This window comes from Schistocerca nitens, chromosome 1, assembly GCF_023898315.1.
Source record: "Schistocerca nitens isolate TAMUIC-IGC-003100 chromosome 1, iqSchNite1.1, whole genome shotgun sequence".
Taxonomy (NCBI): Eukaryota; Metazoa; Arthropoda; class Insecta; order Orthoptera; family Acrididae; genus Schistocerca; species Schistocerca nitens.
This window is the reverse complement of record NC_064614.1, coordinates 791,763,169-791,778,892: the sequence shown is the minus strand read 5'-3', so window position 1 is coordinate 791,778,892 and position 15,724 is coordinate 791,763,169. Positions and strand designations below refer to the sequence as shown.

At 37.9% G+C, this 15,724-nt stretch overlaps 1 protein-coding gene across 3 annotated transcripts in view; it reads left to right on the top strand.

The window, feature by feature from the left end:
* LOC126262281 (ATP-dependent helicase brm-like) overlaps positions 1 to 15,724 on the top strand; it is a 230,190-nt gene that overhangs the window by 118,288 nt on the left and 96,178 nt on the right. The gene's annotated exons all lie outside the window — the stretch shown is intronic.

Sequence of the window (15,724 nt, the reverse complement as noted above, 5' to 3'; positions counted from 1 at the left end):
CTCGTAATACAAGATGAAGGAGAAAAAGATAGTACTATTTGTTTCAGACCCATATGGTCTGAGTTGTGAAGCAGCAATTGGTATCAAGCATGGTATATGACTGGGTGATCATCTTTGTTCTTAGCCACCTGGTGGTGATCATTCATTCTGGTGGATGGCTGATTGGTTGCCATACCAACACAAAAAGCTGTGCAGTGCTTGCAGCAGAGTTGGTATATGACATGGCTGCTTTCATAGGTGACCCTGCCTCTCATGGGGCAAGATAAGCCTGTGACAGGACTAGAGTAGCAAGTGCTCAGTGGGTGGACTGGGTAAGTCTTGCATGTTATAGTCTCTGCATATATGCCATCCACGTATAGCCAGGCTGTATGGGAGCAATTTTTTGGTGTGGAATGGATGCCAGCTGTTGAAATGCAAGTACTTTTGGTGGCTACTGGTTTGAATATGGACAGAGGTGTGGATGGAACCATCAGAGGGGTGGATCTAGTATCCAGGAATGTGGCATGTTGGGTTTAGGAGAACAAGGTGAAACAGATGGGAACAAAGACATTGAGATTGTGGAGGAATGAGGATAAGGTCTCCGTGTCATGAATTGACGTAGGAGAGTGGTGTGTGTGTGTGTGTGTGTGTGTGTGTGTGTGTGTGTGTGTGTGTGTGTGTGTGTCCAAAGATGTGCCGCATATGTGTTTATATACATTCTCTTCAAAGTACCGTATTTACTCGAATCTAAGCCACACTTTTTTTCCGGTTTTTGTAATCCAAAAAACCGCCTGCGGCTTAGAATCGAGTGCAAAGGAAGCGGAAGTTCGGAAAAATGTTGGTAGGTACCGCCACAACTAACTTCTGCCGTCGAATACATATAGCGCTGCACAGGCATGCTTTGTAGGCACAAAGATAAATACTGGCGCCAAAACTTCTGCATCAGTAAATAAATTAAAAAAAAAAAAAGAAAGGTGGGAGACGAGCTTTTTTTCTCCGCCCCGAGTTTCGACCACTGCATTTGCTGCTATCTCATTTAAATCCTGTCTGCCTAATAAACTACGAAACTAGAGTGAGACAACAGCAAACGCGGAAGAATATATGTATCGTGTCATGTTTATATTTGTATTATTCTTATGCGTAATAGTGATACAGTCAGAAATGAAGCACGGCAACTGACTAGATTTTTAAATCTAAGATGACTAATTTCTGTGCAGAATTTGATGTACTAAAAAAGAGGCCACAAAGATTTTCAAACGGAGAAAAATTTTCTCCTAACTCTCGTTCAGAACATGTTCTATCATACGCACTCTATTATTTGGTTCTTGTTGATCATTATCAAAGAAAGCAGCAGTGTAAGTAACAACAAATATCAGTCTCTTGCCATTGTTTCGCTAATGAGACGATTTCTCTCTCTCTCTCTCTCTCTCTTTTTAAGTGGCGGTAGAGCGCACAAAAGCAAGCCATGCCGCGAGCGGCGACAGGCCGTAAACACGCACTATCAGAATGCGACAAACAATGCATGACAGTACAGTAATGCATTTTCAGCTTAGAGTGACGTAAACACCTATAACAAAGAAAACGGCACTTATCAGATCAAAGCAAAATAAGTAATCGATTCAAATCAGACGAAGCACGTCAAAAAGGAAGGGTACCCGTATAAATACGCATGGAGTGCCTGACGCATAGCAATGGCTACCTGGTAAAGCTTAACTGCTAAGCTTACGACTCGAACCAAACTACTGTAGCTGTATCGTCATTCATTCGATCTAAATTGTGTCTCATATTACAATGTACCAACTTTGTTTCGATTTGGAGGTGCGGCCTAAAACTTTTCTCTCTCCTTGAATTTCGAATCTCAAATTTCAGGTGCGGCTTACATTCGAGAAATTTTTTTTCCTTTATTTCGAGTCTCATTTTTCAGGTGCAGCTTAGATTCGAGTGCGGCTTAGATTCGAGTAAATACGGTAGTAGTAGTTGTGGCTCAGGATATATATACATTCCCTTCAAAGGAATAGTAGTTGTGAAAGAAGTAGTAGTAGTTGTATGTCAGGATATAGCTGCAAGGTGTATGAGGAATGTGGTAATGGGTTTGGAGTCTGGAGGGCATCGTGAGAGGCAGTGCTCGATAGCAGCAGAACCATGGGCATGAGGGATGTTGGCATATAGGGAGGTGACACAACATTCCAGGGATTCAGGAGGTAAAGGGGTGGGAATGGTGTTGAGTCAGTGATAGAAGTTATTAGTGCCTTTGATGTGATGTGAGAGGCTACATTTCGGACAACTGGTTGGAGCCGTTGGTCAAAAACATTGGAAATTCTTTCAGTAGGGACAAATAGCCAGTTACAATGGGGTGTCCAGGATTTTTTGGTTTGTGAATTTTGGGGAACATGTAAGAGGAGGGTGTGCATTTCGTATTTGTGTAGAGAGGGAGATGGACTTGGGACAGGTTCTGGGATGGGCCTAAGGATTTCTTTGGGGGTTGGTGGTTATGTGGGTCTTCTGGGATGGGATCAGCATCACAGAGATTGTAAATGAAAGAGCCAAATAGTTTGTAGTTGCTGAAAATCGTGTGGGTGAATGGCCTGCCTGAAATATACAGTTACCTCATAACCATACAGTTTAATGCTCAGATGTGACATCTGATGTGATAAGCTGTGCAGCTAAACCAAAGGTATGTAGGCCTCTTAAGCACTTATGAACCATGCTCTTACAAATAAAATTGCTTCATGAAATGAGAAATGGATGTATTTCCATAGGTGGCATCTGTTTCTAGTCAGTGGACTGTTTTTTAGCACAATGCTACTCTTGTCAGAAAACTTTGTGCTTGTTTTATTCTACAAAGGTAAGTCATTTATATATATGAGAAATAGTGGTGGAGCAAGGAAAGACCACTGGGGGACTCCATGGAGTACATTGCCATTCTCTAACCCTACCCCCCTCACCTGCTTTGCTGCTCTCACCCAAAATTACTTTCCCATTGCTCCTCAGATGCCATAATGGCACACTTTGTTGAGCTGTGTTTCGACAAAAGTTCAGTTGTTGAGCTGTATTTCAACAAACATTCAACTGGATGTGCTTGAGCAATGGCTGATGTCACAGCTTGATATGGATTCCACAGATTACATCTTTATACAATATGGAGCATCCCCACATCGTGGTATGTAGGTTCTGGGTTCGATTCCTGGTACTGCCAGGGATATTTCCTTTGGCAGGATGACTGAAACAGGCTGGCGGCAGGACTGGAACGAGGTGCACTGAGCCTCGTGATGCCAATTGAGGAGCTAGCTTATTGAGAAGTGCTGGCTTCAAGGTCAATAAAGCCGACAACAACAGGGAGAACAGTGTACTGACCCCATGCCTCTCCATATTCTATTCAAATTATGCCATTGGCAGAGGATGACAAAGCGATCAAACACAGAGCTTTGCTTTTTGCTTTACCACCATTTGAATCAGTTGTACTGGACATGATCATGCTTTGTTCTGTTCTTGGCCATCTAGATCTCTGGACCTGACACCCAAGGCTTTCTTTCTATGGGGTTATGTGGAAAACCTTGCATATGTTCGGCAAACATACCGAAATCAGTTCCAGAACTCAAATAAGGATTTTTGCAGTGCTCATATCAGTGACCCAAACATGCTTTAGAATGTACGGCATGAAATGGATTGCTGTTTGATCATCTAACCACTGAGAGTCATATAGAACCTCTGTAAAGTATTTAAACTTGATTTTAACTTTTTTTTACATTCTCTGTATTTTCTATTGATGCACTGCTATACGTTAAATAGTTATAGCCATTTGGAATCACCAAAATCGTTGTGAATTGCTTTGTATTATGAAATGTTATGATCCTTTCAGATGTGTAATTAATTTTAAAATGAAACTTTAAACAAATAGACATGGATCAGATAGACAGATCAACTGCATAGTTTGAAGCTTTGGTGCAGCAGTCATTATAAGTGCTGTGTCAGACACATTGTATTCTCAGATCACATTTGGTATTGGCATACAGTGAGTATTGTTGATTTTGAACCCCCTACAATTAACTGTAGCAATTATAATACAGGGTGTACATAAAGTCCAGGAACACTTGCAATCATGTATTGCACAAGAACTAAACATTGTACAGATTTCATACATATTGCGTTTTGAAGAGAAACTCTGAAAGTTTTTTTTGTGCAAACATTCGATATGTGAACCTTGAATGACCTGGCAGATGTCAATACGGTAATCAAATTATTGTCATACCCATCCCAGCATGGCATCGTCAGCTGTGGCAGTTGCTTCCCTTACTCACTCCTGGAGCTCTGCTACATCACGTGGCAGAGGCGGTACATACACCAGATCTTTAATGTGTCCCCACAGAAAAAAGTCACACGGAGTGTGATCTGGTGATGGTGAGGTCATTTCGTGAAACAGTTGTCCCCTTCTGTAGCACGGCCGATCCATCCATGCAGCAGCTCTGTGTTCAGGTGCCCATGAACTTCACGATGAAAATGGGGTGGAGCCCCATCCTGCTGAAGGATGAATGGAGAGACTGATTGCATTTGAGGCATCAGCCATTGCTGCAACATGTCCAAGTAGGAATATCCAGTGACAGTGCTCTCGGAGAAGGAGAATGACCCGTACAGTTTTCGACGTGACAAGGCTAAAAAAAAAAAACATTTACCTTCACAGAATCACATTCAAATTCAATGTGTTCTTATGGATGCTTTGTACCCCATATTCGACAATTATGCCTCTTCACTTTCCCATTAGTGTGAAAAGTGGCTTCGTCGCTAAAAATTAAGCAATCAACAATGCCATCCCCATCCTCATTTAGCTGTTGCAACTGCAAACAAAACTCAAAACGCTTGTCTTTGTCGTCGTCATTGAGCTTCTGCACTAGCTCTGATTTGAATGGTTTCATTGACAGCTTATGTCGCAGGACTTTCAACACTGTCATTGGAGCCATTTCTTGTCCACGGGATGCACGACGTACCAGTTTCTTTGGATTCCTTATGAATGTCTCTTTTATGCACTCCATATTCACTTCACTCACACTGGGACATCCGCTTCTCTTTGCCGGGCACAAGCAACCCGTCAAAACGAATTTGTTGTGCCAGTGGTAAATGGCCTTCCTTGTTGGTGGATTCTTACCATACATGGTTCTAAATGTCCGTTGAATAGCTGTAGCACACTTGTTTTTGTCACACTCCAACACACAGAAAGCTTGCTCCGCACCTGAACTCGCCATGTTCACGACCACCGCCGACTATCAGCAAATTGCCAAAGTACACTGTGGCGGTATACATAAAAAAAAAAAAAAACTTTCAGGATTTCTCTTCAAAATGAGATATATGATATATGTACAGTGTTTGGTTCTTGTGCAATAAATAATTGAAAGTGTTCCTGGACTTTATGTACAACCTGTAGTTCACTTTTGGTTCAGCAGTTCTAATTGATACACAGTTACATTGTCAGCCCTTAAAATGTACAGCTGTTTGAGGTAGATATTATATGGACATAAGGGTTGATTTTATGTTTGTTTATGTACAGTATATCAATGCTGAAATAGTGGGAAATGTTTGAAAGTTAGTATCGTCAATTTCTCTTCGGAAAAATATACTGCACACATTATTAATAGAGCCTCACCTTCTGTTTTAACTTGTTTTTGTTAGATCACTTTCTTCTCTGTCTGTCTGGTACAAATATTACTATTCATTTTAGACTTAACTTTCTACAGAGCTAGAGGCTTGAAACTTTCAACATTAACTCACTTTTGTGTCTGATGTGAGGTCTGAGCTAGACACCTGAAACTTTCAATGTAGCTTAGAACAGTATGACAATGCAATATTAACTCACTTTCATGTCTGGTGTGTGTGGTAGAGGGTACTTTGTGTACCATTGCAAATTCTCCCTTTTCCTGTTCCAGTCACAAATGTTTCACAGTAGGAATGAGTTAGATTCTCTCTAATTTCTAATCACAGACTTTCGCGAGGTATACATAGGAGCAGGCAAAATATTGGCTGACTCAGGTGAAGAGAAACTAAAATAAACCTGGAATTTACCAAGTGTTTGTATTGTAATCTCATAAAAAATGTTTAAATCAATTGAAAAAATTTTCACAGACAAGAGTAAAAATCAGAAAAATCAAACAACTGATCATAATATTTGCAGTGCAATAAAATTATTAATGACTTAAGTGAATTATTCATGCATCAGTTATGTATTGCATGCATCACATGTTATTCATTTAAATTTACTTGTAGTGTCATAGTTATTAAAAATTCACAAGTGCAGATTTTTGTGACATTTGTATGGGTTTCAAGGTACCTGTATGAGTTTATGCTTCTCGGTCTGTTTTAAAAACACATCATTTAAAAAAGTTTTGTGTTTAAATAATTATTTTCCTCTATCCATAGAGAGCATTTGATATCTGTAAATATTGCCATCATACCTGATTGGCTAGTGACTTCTATTAAACAAAGTATCTGCTGTGGAGTTCATTTACTGTATTTGAAATTGTCACTCCTGCCGTCCATTACTAGGGATCTCAAAATATAGCATCTGTTTTTGATAAAATTCACATCTATTCTAGGCAGTTTTCACATCTATCTTTGTTGTTTATGAATGATTAGCTGTACACATGTAGAAGGTTGTCATGCTATGTGCCTGAATATTGAAGCCTTTAGTAGTGCTTTGAGATTAGCTGTAAAGTGATTGAGGAACTTTCTGACTGGAATATTTGCCTTTGCAAAAGCTTCAACAGTTTTTTTCCCCACCAAAATGGCCTTTGCTTGTTTTCTTCTTTTGGTTTCATTTAAGATTTCAACAAAATACAGTTCCTGTCAGAAGCAGCAACATTTTCCACCCCTGATTTAAGGAGTTTCTGATCTTATTTTTTTCTTTTTCCGCAAATCTGGAGAATTAGGTTTCGACCTTTTGTGGGCATTCATAGCTCTGCAACATATGCTTGACAATGCTTCAGATAGGACTGATGAGGTACTTAGCATAGAAGTAGAATTGAAGGTCTCCGTATTTACATATTAGGGAAGACTTCCGATATGGTCAGAATACACTGAGGGGTTTTATTTTCTGGTTGCTGTAATGCCAAGTGTGTACAGTGTAAACTGGCAGTCAGTCATGAGTGTGAAAATACTATAATTAAGTGGTCAGAGGCTATAGGAGTTGTATGGGGAGAAAAGCCCCATCTCCCTCTCACATGACAGTCAGCTTACACATGTGTTCTGTGTATCTGCAAGCTGGATGAAACCCTAAGTAGAAAGCTCTGCAATAATTAGCAAGTCTTGGAATATGTACCGGGAAGACGGATTAGATACCATAGGAGAGGGAGTGTTCAGTGCAGCTGACAAAAATATTGTCTCCATTGAGGTCAAAATCGAGTATGGCAGCGAAATTATCTGGTCGTGTATAACATGTCTGGGTGAAATCAAGTTAATTGTTTGACTTTTTACCAGCCACCCAAGGATGCTATGACGGTTTTAGTCATTCAAAGAAAATCTACAGTAAGTAGCACATAAATACCCAGATTATGCAATACCAGTTGGAGGCGACTTTAACCTTCCGAGTGTAGTCTCAGGCATTTATGCATTCATTGCGGGTGGTACAGACAAGACAGCCTTGTGAAGTACTTTTGAACAAGTTTTCTGATAACTGTCTTGAGCTGCTAGTTTGGTGGACTACACACAGTGGAAATATCTTAGACCTTGTAGCTATAAACAGGCTGAATCTTATTGACAGCATCATAAAGGGATGGGAATTAGTGATCATGATGTCAGTATAGCAACTATGGTTGCAAAAGCAAGAGGCCAGGAGAGAGTTTCTGCTAGAAAGATCAGATAAGTAGTTGTTATCATCTCACTTAGACAGTGAATTGTCTTCACATAGTTTCATTAAGGTGGACATGAGGAATTATGGGTAAAGTTTAACAGTTTGTAAATCTTTCTCTGGAGAACTATGTGCCTAGTAAGTGGATTAGGGATGGAAAAGGCCTGCCATGGTTTCACAATAAAATTTGGGAAATGCTGAGGAAGCAAAGGCTGTTGCACTCTCAGTTCAAAAGAGAATGTACAAATGATGGCAGGCAGAGGCTAGTAGATATTCACGTGTCTGTGAAAAGATCTATGCACAAAGTGTACAGCTACTACCATCATACCCCAGCAAAAGATATGGCCAAGAAAATTGATCCTATGTAAATCACTATCAGGGAATAAGGCTTCTATCCAGTCCAGTGTTGATCAGTCTTGTGTGGCAGTATAAGAGCAAAAGGAAAACTGAAATTTTTAAATTTCGTGTTTAAGAAATTGTTCAAGCAGGAGATTCATTCAAATATAACATCATTTGACCATCACTCAGACTCCTGCATGGAAGATATAGCAGTAAGCATTTGTGGCATAGAGAAACAACTGGAAGAGTTAAAAGCAAATAAGTCACAAGGCTCTGATGGAATCCCGTTTCGGTTTTACAAACAGAACTCTGTGGCATTGGCCCCATACTTAGCTTGCATTCATCGCATATCTCTTGCCCAGCATAGAATCCCAAGCAACTGAAAAAAGTGCAGGTGATTTCAAGGTATAAGAAGGGCAAAAGAACAGACCTGCAAATCCCAATTTGCTGCAGTATTCTTGAAAATATTCTCAGTATGTTAAATTTCCGTCAGACCATTAAGCTTCTGTCCACAAATCAGTGTGGTTTCAGAATGCATCAGTTATGCAAAACTCAACTTGCCCTTTTCTTACATGATGCACTGTGAACTATGGATGAAGAGCAGTAGGCAGATTCCATAACTCCAGATTTCTGAAAAGCATCTGACATGGTGCCCTAATACAGACTGTTAACAAACGTACAAGCACATGGAATAGGTTCCCAGATATGTAAGTGACTCAAGGACTCCTTAAGTAACAGAACCTAGTATGTTGTCCTCAACTGTGAGTCGTCAGGAGTGCCCTAGGGAAGTGTGATAAGACTGTCATTATTTTCTATATACATAAATTATCTGACTGACAGGATGGGCAACAATCTCAGGTTGTTGGATGATGATGCTATGGCGTATGGGAAGGTGTTACTGTGAGTCACTGGAGGAAGATACAAGATGACTTATAGAAAATTTCTAGGAGGTCTAATGCTTGGAATATAACTCTGAATGTAGAAAAAAATATAACTTAATACAGATGAGTAGGAAAAACAACCAATAGTGTGCTGCTTGATACAATACGGGCATAATGTTGCAAAGCTATGTGAAATGGAAAGAGCCCATGAGGATTTTGGTAGGGAAGGCATTTTTTGGTAGGGAAGGCATAAAGTTTACTCTAGTTGATCGGGAAAATTCTAGGAAAGTGTGGTCCATCTGTAAAGGAAACCATTTATAGGATGCTAGTGCGACTTATTCTTGAGTATTGCTCAAGTGCTTGGGATCCGCACCCGGTCAAATCAAAGGAAGGCATCAAACCATTCAGAGGCACCTGCTAGATTTGTTATTGGTAGGTTTATAACAACATGCGAGTGTTACAGAAATGCTTTGGGAACACAAATGGGAATCCGTGGAAGGAAGATGACATTCTATTTGAGGAACATTATTGAGAACGTTTTGAGAACTAGCATTTGTAGCTGACTGCAAAACAATTCTGCTGCCACCATCATACATTTTGCATAAGGACCACAAAGATAAGGCACAAGAAATTAAGGCTCATAAGGAGGCAAAAGGGCAATTTTCCCTCCCTCTGTTTCCTAGTAGAACAGGAAAGGAAATGACTAGTAGTGACACATGGTACCTTCCACCACATTCCGTACTGTGGCTTGTGCTGTGTATAAGTAGTTGTATGTGTAAAGGAGTCAGCAGTAGCCGTAGCATATGTCTTGTCACAAAGACCACTGTGATGCTCTGAAGATAAGGATAATGTGGAACCAGACATCATGCGCTATATAAACATGATTTACCAGCATCTACCTGTAACATATGAGAGACTTCAAGATGTTGTTGAAACACTACAAAATCCAATCAGCAAATGTTCACAGTAATACAGCACTAAAGATTGATTAGCAAAAATAGTTATGCAGTGATTTGAAGGTATTCTGGAAGGTTTTAGTACAGAATAGTCTACCTTTGAAAGCAGCTTGGATTTCTATTGTGCTGGACCACATTGAAATATTATCTCAACAAGAATCCCTGAAAGAGACCAAGGAATTACAAAGTGCAGATACAAAAGTCAGTATGATGCCAGGACTTTCCACTGATTCTGAAGAACTGATGAAACAATGCTTTAAGTGCATCAGGTAGACAAAGATGGAAATTTCCGCAATAGCCGCAACAGTGATTTTTGATTTACCCAAATAGTATGGCAGATGATATGTTCTTACAATTGACCACAATTCTCATTATCCAGGAATCTGCATTTGTATTCTGAAGCAGAGAATTTTGTGTGTGACAATATGACTTGGTTTGTTACTCCAATGTGCATTAATAAAATTTGCAAAAGAGTGGTTTTTTCAGCTTGTAACAACTAGTCCACAATTTTTGTAAAGCAACACAATAGTCAAAATTGGTGTCAAGATAATTAAAGAGCATCTAATGAACAGCATCTATGGCTATTGGATTGAATAAAATTACAGAGCGGTACCATTCTCCAGTCAGTTGTCTCCGGCAGAATGTTTAACGGGAAGACAGCTTTGAATGGCAGCACTAACAGTACTGAACAGTTCAAACCAAAAATACCAATCATAAAGACTGTTTAGAATTTCAAGCAGAAATTTGATTAATTGAAATTTATTATTATTATTGTTATTATTATTATAAACATGACAAAGCAGAAGATCTTCCAGAATGAAGGAGCTAGGTGGGTGTAGATCATTGAGTTACTGTTTCCATTTGGTGTAGTCAGCTGAAAAGAATAGAGATTACAATGTTGACTATCCAGATGGACTCATAGAAGAAACTGTCTTCCCTGTTCAGGGAACAAATGAAGATAGATGGAGCAACCAACTATTGCCCAAGTCCAAGAAATGAGAGACCACATCAGCAGAACAGTGACCAAGAATACAATAAGGGACACTCAGCTAAAATACAATAAAGTCTCTTCAAAATAATGTGGAATTATCTTTTCCAAAATAAGAATTTTGTAATTTAAAAGGGGAGAATGTCATGGATGTTTCTGTTTTTAGTGTTTAAAATTACCTTCGAAAGCAGTTGAAGCAGATTTAATAAAAAATAGTGTAAATTTTTATGATTTTTCTTGAATAATTATTCTGTAGTGTACAGTATAAGTCACATTACAAGTATTGTATTTCGTTTTTAGCAACAGAATTATTGAATTGCTGGCAGGAGACCATTCAGATTTCAGTAAGCTATGGGCCATATTACATTTGTAAACATTGAAGCAGTTGATTACAGTGATATTTATCCTAACTTAAATTTTATTTTGGGCATGGCGCAAGCAAATGCTACAAACACAGGCACACTGCAAGCGTATGTGTATATTTTAGGTTACCTTTTCATGATCTTCAGCTCAAAGTAATCTGCAAACCCCCGACTTGTTAAATATTATTCTTATCTGTAAAAAAAAACTTAATTTGTATTGAAAACCAGGGGTTGGCAATTCTGATGTTTTAAGCCTTGTATTGCACCTTTAAGTACAACACATATGGGATGATAAATATCTTGTTAGAGGAGATCTGGGCAATGAATAACAAGCATTCCCCCCCCCCCCCCCCCCACTCGGTACACACATATGTACATTATTGATATAAACTTCTGGTCATTGGTATTCCTGGACAGCATGGCTGGTGCAGAAGACTCTTTGCCATCTTTGACTACTTTGCTGGTCAAGATTCCAAATATGTCATCAACGCTCTTGTAACAGTATGGAGACCAGGCAGAATACCTCATACAGATAATAAAATACACCAAAAAAGGACTTGTCCGCTAACAAATCTTCTTACATAATAATTAAAACTTTACATTGTGAATGCTTATCTTGTCTAACAAAAATGCATATAATTGTACTAATAAAGCTTGTTCATTTATACTCAAAATTAGTATGAGGTTACACTAACACTCAACGAAATTATTTATTTCCAAACTTTGGCTACAAAATATCTGGAAAAATCTCGTACCCTGATGATGCGTGTATGCAGCTACACACACACACACACACACAGACAGACAGACAGACAGAGAGAGAGAGGATTTAGAGATAAAAAAATGTGGAAATCGTTCTATATGACCACAAAACAAATCTAGGAATGGATGGCATACAGAGAGCAATCTTATCAGTATGAAGAAAAATGATATTTGTGACATATGAAATTGAAGAAGTTGATGTACATTGGGAATTGGATTATTGAAATGCTGATCAGTAAGTACCCGAAGTTAAAGTTTGTTCTATATCAAGTCTTCCATGACACATGGAATATTAAATGGAAAAAAGAAGAAAGTGGAATATTAAATGAAAAGAGAAGTGACAATGTGAACAACATAGGAGACAATGTGAACAAAATGAAGTAGTGGTTATGGTGATGAACCAATATTGGCACCTCTGATGAAAAAAATTAGAACCACGTATTTTTAGACGTGATAAAACAGTTCCTCATCTTGTCATTCAGATTTACTTTTTTTGTGGTTTCTGTAAATCAGCGTAGTTAAATGCTAAATTACTTTAGCGTCACAGTAAATTTTCTTATGCAGTTTAAATTTTTCTCCATCTCTATTGACCTCAAAATTGATGGGACATTAAACTGTAACATTCTTCCCTTCCTAAAATTCTGGCAGATTACAGGTCATCTGAACTGTTACTAGAATGAATGAAACTGATTGTTGCATTTCTTTGAATGTGAAGCAGTTTTACAAGATTGTTTGTCAAGGTTACATAATCAATCAGAGGCACTGCCTAGAAGTTGTTTTTGGTTATTAACTTTCCATTTCAGTTATGTAAAATATTTTAGTGTTCATTATCTTTGTATATGATCCTTAACTCAATAGGTTCTAGTTAAAAAAAGAGAAAATATTTCTGTTGAGTTCTATGATTTGCACAGGTTTATTCCATCCAGTTCCCGAATCTCTGTTGCATTGTGTGAGGTTAATCTTCTCTGCTTCCTGTTGTGTCCTTCAAATGCCAAAGAAAACGGAATTTGATATTTACAGAATAATTTTGTTTATTTACAGAATAATTTTGTTTTGTATAGACCCATTTCATTTTAACAATTGTAATAATTACATTTTAAAAAATTTCAAAGATTGAATTGCTTGAAGAAATTGAATTAATACAAGATAATGAACTAAATTTCTAGTGCAATTAACCATTTGATGGTATATTCCTTAATCAGAAATGGAATGGAACTGATAGGCTGTTACCATGACACAATTAATTGCATTAATTGGGTTAGTGGTTCCAATCATAGAGTAAATATCTCTGGAGTGACCGTTGCGTTCTGCGCATGTTGTCAACATTAAACCAGGATTGTCACGTGATCTCGGGACTTTGGTGTGCCTGTGTGCTTTCTGCAGCGTTTGAATTTTATAATACCAAGAGTTTTTGTTGTTTTTCACCATTTGTTGATAGTGTAATAGCGATGGTGAATTACGTTGTTGCTACAGATGGAAAGAAAAATATGTGAAAGGAGGGATAGTAACTTTTCATGGGTACATTCCATATAGCTCTAATTATAGTTTTCATTTTAGTAAGAGACAATGTATACGTTTAAAAATTTCGAGACGCATTATAATTAAGACTTGATTCTGTAGACCTATTTTTCTACGATTTTATGACTATATAATAGATATTACGGCTCGTACAAAAGCTTACAAACAATCGCTTCCTCTCGTAAATTTGCTAGTGGAACAGGAAAGGGAATGGTTAGTTGTTTCAGTAAATACTATCCTCCATGCATTTATCAGTGACTTGTCAATTATGTATATAGATTACTCCGTCTACTATTTATTTAATGAACTGGGAGCAAGTACTTAAAATTCATTAAATAAATACCTCAAAGTGCCACCAGTAAGAAAAATTGTGCTTTAGGTCGCAAAAACGAGAAAATAAATACGCAGAAATACAAGAAAAAAGGACGAATTAGCAGGGATATAATTGCTAATGTGTGGTAAATTCGGTGTTTTTCGGACACTTGCGAAAGTACTAACGTACTGTCAAGTCGTTTTGCAGGACTATCACTGCAAAAATGTACTTCAGGCTCTGTAATACTATAAAGTGTGGTATCATACCAAAAACTACCAAAAATCGAGTGCATCTGAACTATGACACCTATCGCAAAGAAGCTGAATGTAATATCACTTGCCCTTAAAAGTTATGTAGCTGGTTTATTCCCGGTATCAAATGGATACTGTTAAAATGTCTTCGCAACATATATAAATAATCCACGACACGTACGAAAAGAATCCGTCTGTACTAGGGATGTAGTGACATTCTAAATATACAGGGCGCTATACGAACAAACACACGACGTCCCGATATCACGTGACCAGGCCGGCAATGTATGTTGACAACACAAAATCTGTTCTGCGCATGTGAGTGCTCACTCCAGAGATATCTACTCTATGGTTCCAATCTCAGGCAACAGTTGAAGGTGGTCAAACCTCTGAATTTTCCCATAAATGGTTTTGACAGTTTTGATTTTAAGAGTGTATTGCATTAAGCAATCAAGATATACATTTTTAACTCGTTAATAATTCACACTACATTCTGAAACTTTAAGGTATTTGTAAAACTGGATGAAGAACACTCTGCTGAAAAATATTAACTCTTTGCCATTTATCATAGAAGTTATTCTTCACCAGTTGCTCAAGACAGTCAGTTATTCTGAACTTCATATTGTTTATTGCCAGTGACAAAATTAGTCTTCCAAAGATAAAACCAGTCAGCTGAGTGGAATCTTGGTAATAGCTGGCCAGATTGCACTCATTCCTATAGGATATTGGTGTACGTTCTCTGTTAACATTAAAGTAATCTACATTAGACAGAGAAGTTACTAAATCTTTAGGGCAATTAATTTCTTTCTGACATTAATAAGAAATTCTTATGCATGTTTCCAACATTAATTTGTGTGAAGTGCCATTCTTGATGCCACGTCAGTATACTAGTAGGCCAGGCTCTGAAGAGAAAGGAAAACAGGAGGAATGGGGAGAAATAATCTGACTGTGTGTTCATTTAACATTAGCAGTCTGTAATCTGTAATGTTTATAATTCAATTTACTGCAAAAATAGTATGGAAATAAGAACTTTTGGGAACCTAATTTGAATTACATTGGGAAATGTACTGTTAACCGTGGTTATTCTGCCACCATATAATATACTGATTCAATCTACAAATTATTGCCTTTATTTAGTGTTGTGTTTTGAGTTGTGACTAGTCTTGGAAATAATAATGTATTTCCATTCAGTGTGTGTTATATAATATTGACTGTAGAATTTGACTAAGTTGAAACAATAACTATACAACTCGTGACAGCTGCTTATTGAGTGTATATTATAATTTCAAAGATTTTCATCTAAATCCCAATCAGATAGGTTGCGAGAAAGATTTAGTACACATATCTAGCACCATTCATCACAAAGATTCTAATGGTCTGCAGCTCATCTCTACATACGTATCACAGTGAAGTCATAAAGATGAAATGAGGTGTAGTCAGGCCAGCACAAGAATCTACTTTCAATGCAACCTTTTTTAACTGAATCTGGAAGAAGATGGGGCAATCATGACTTATCATAAATTACCACACATCAAGTATTGATT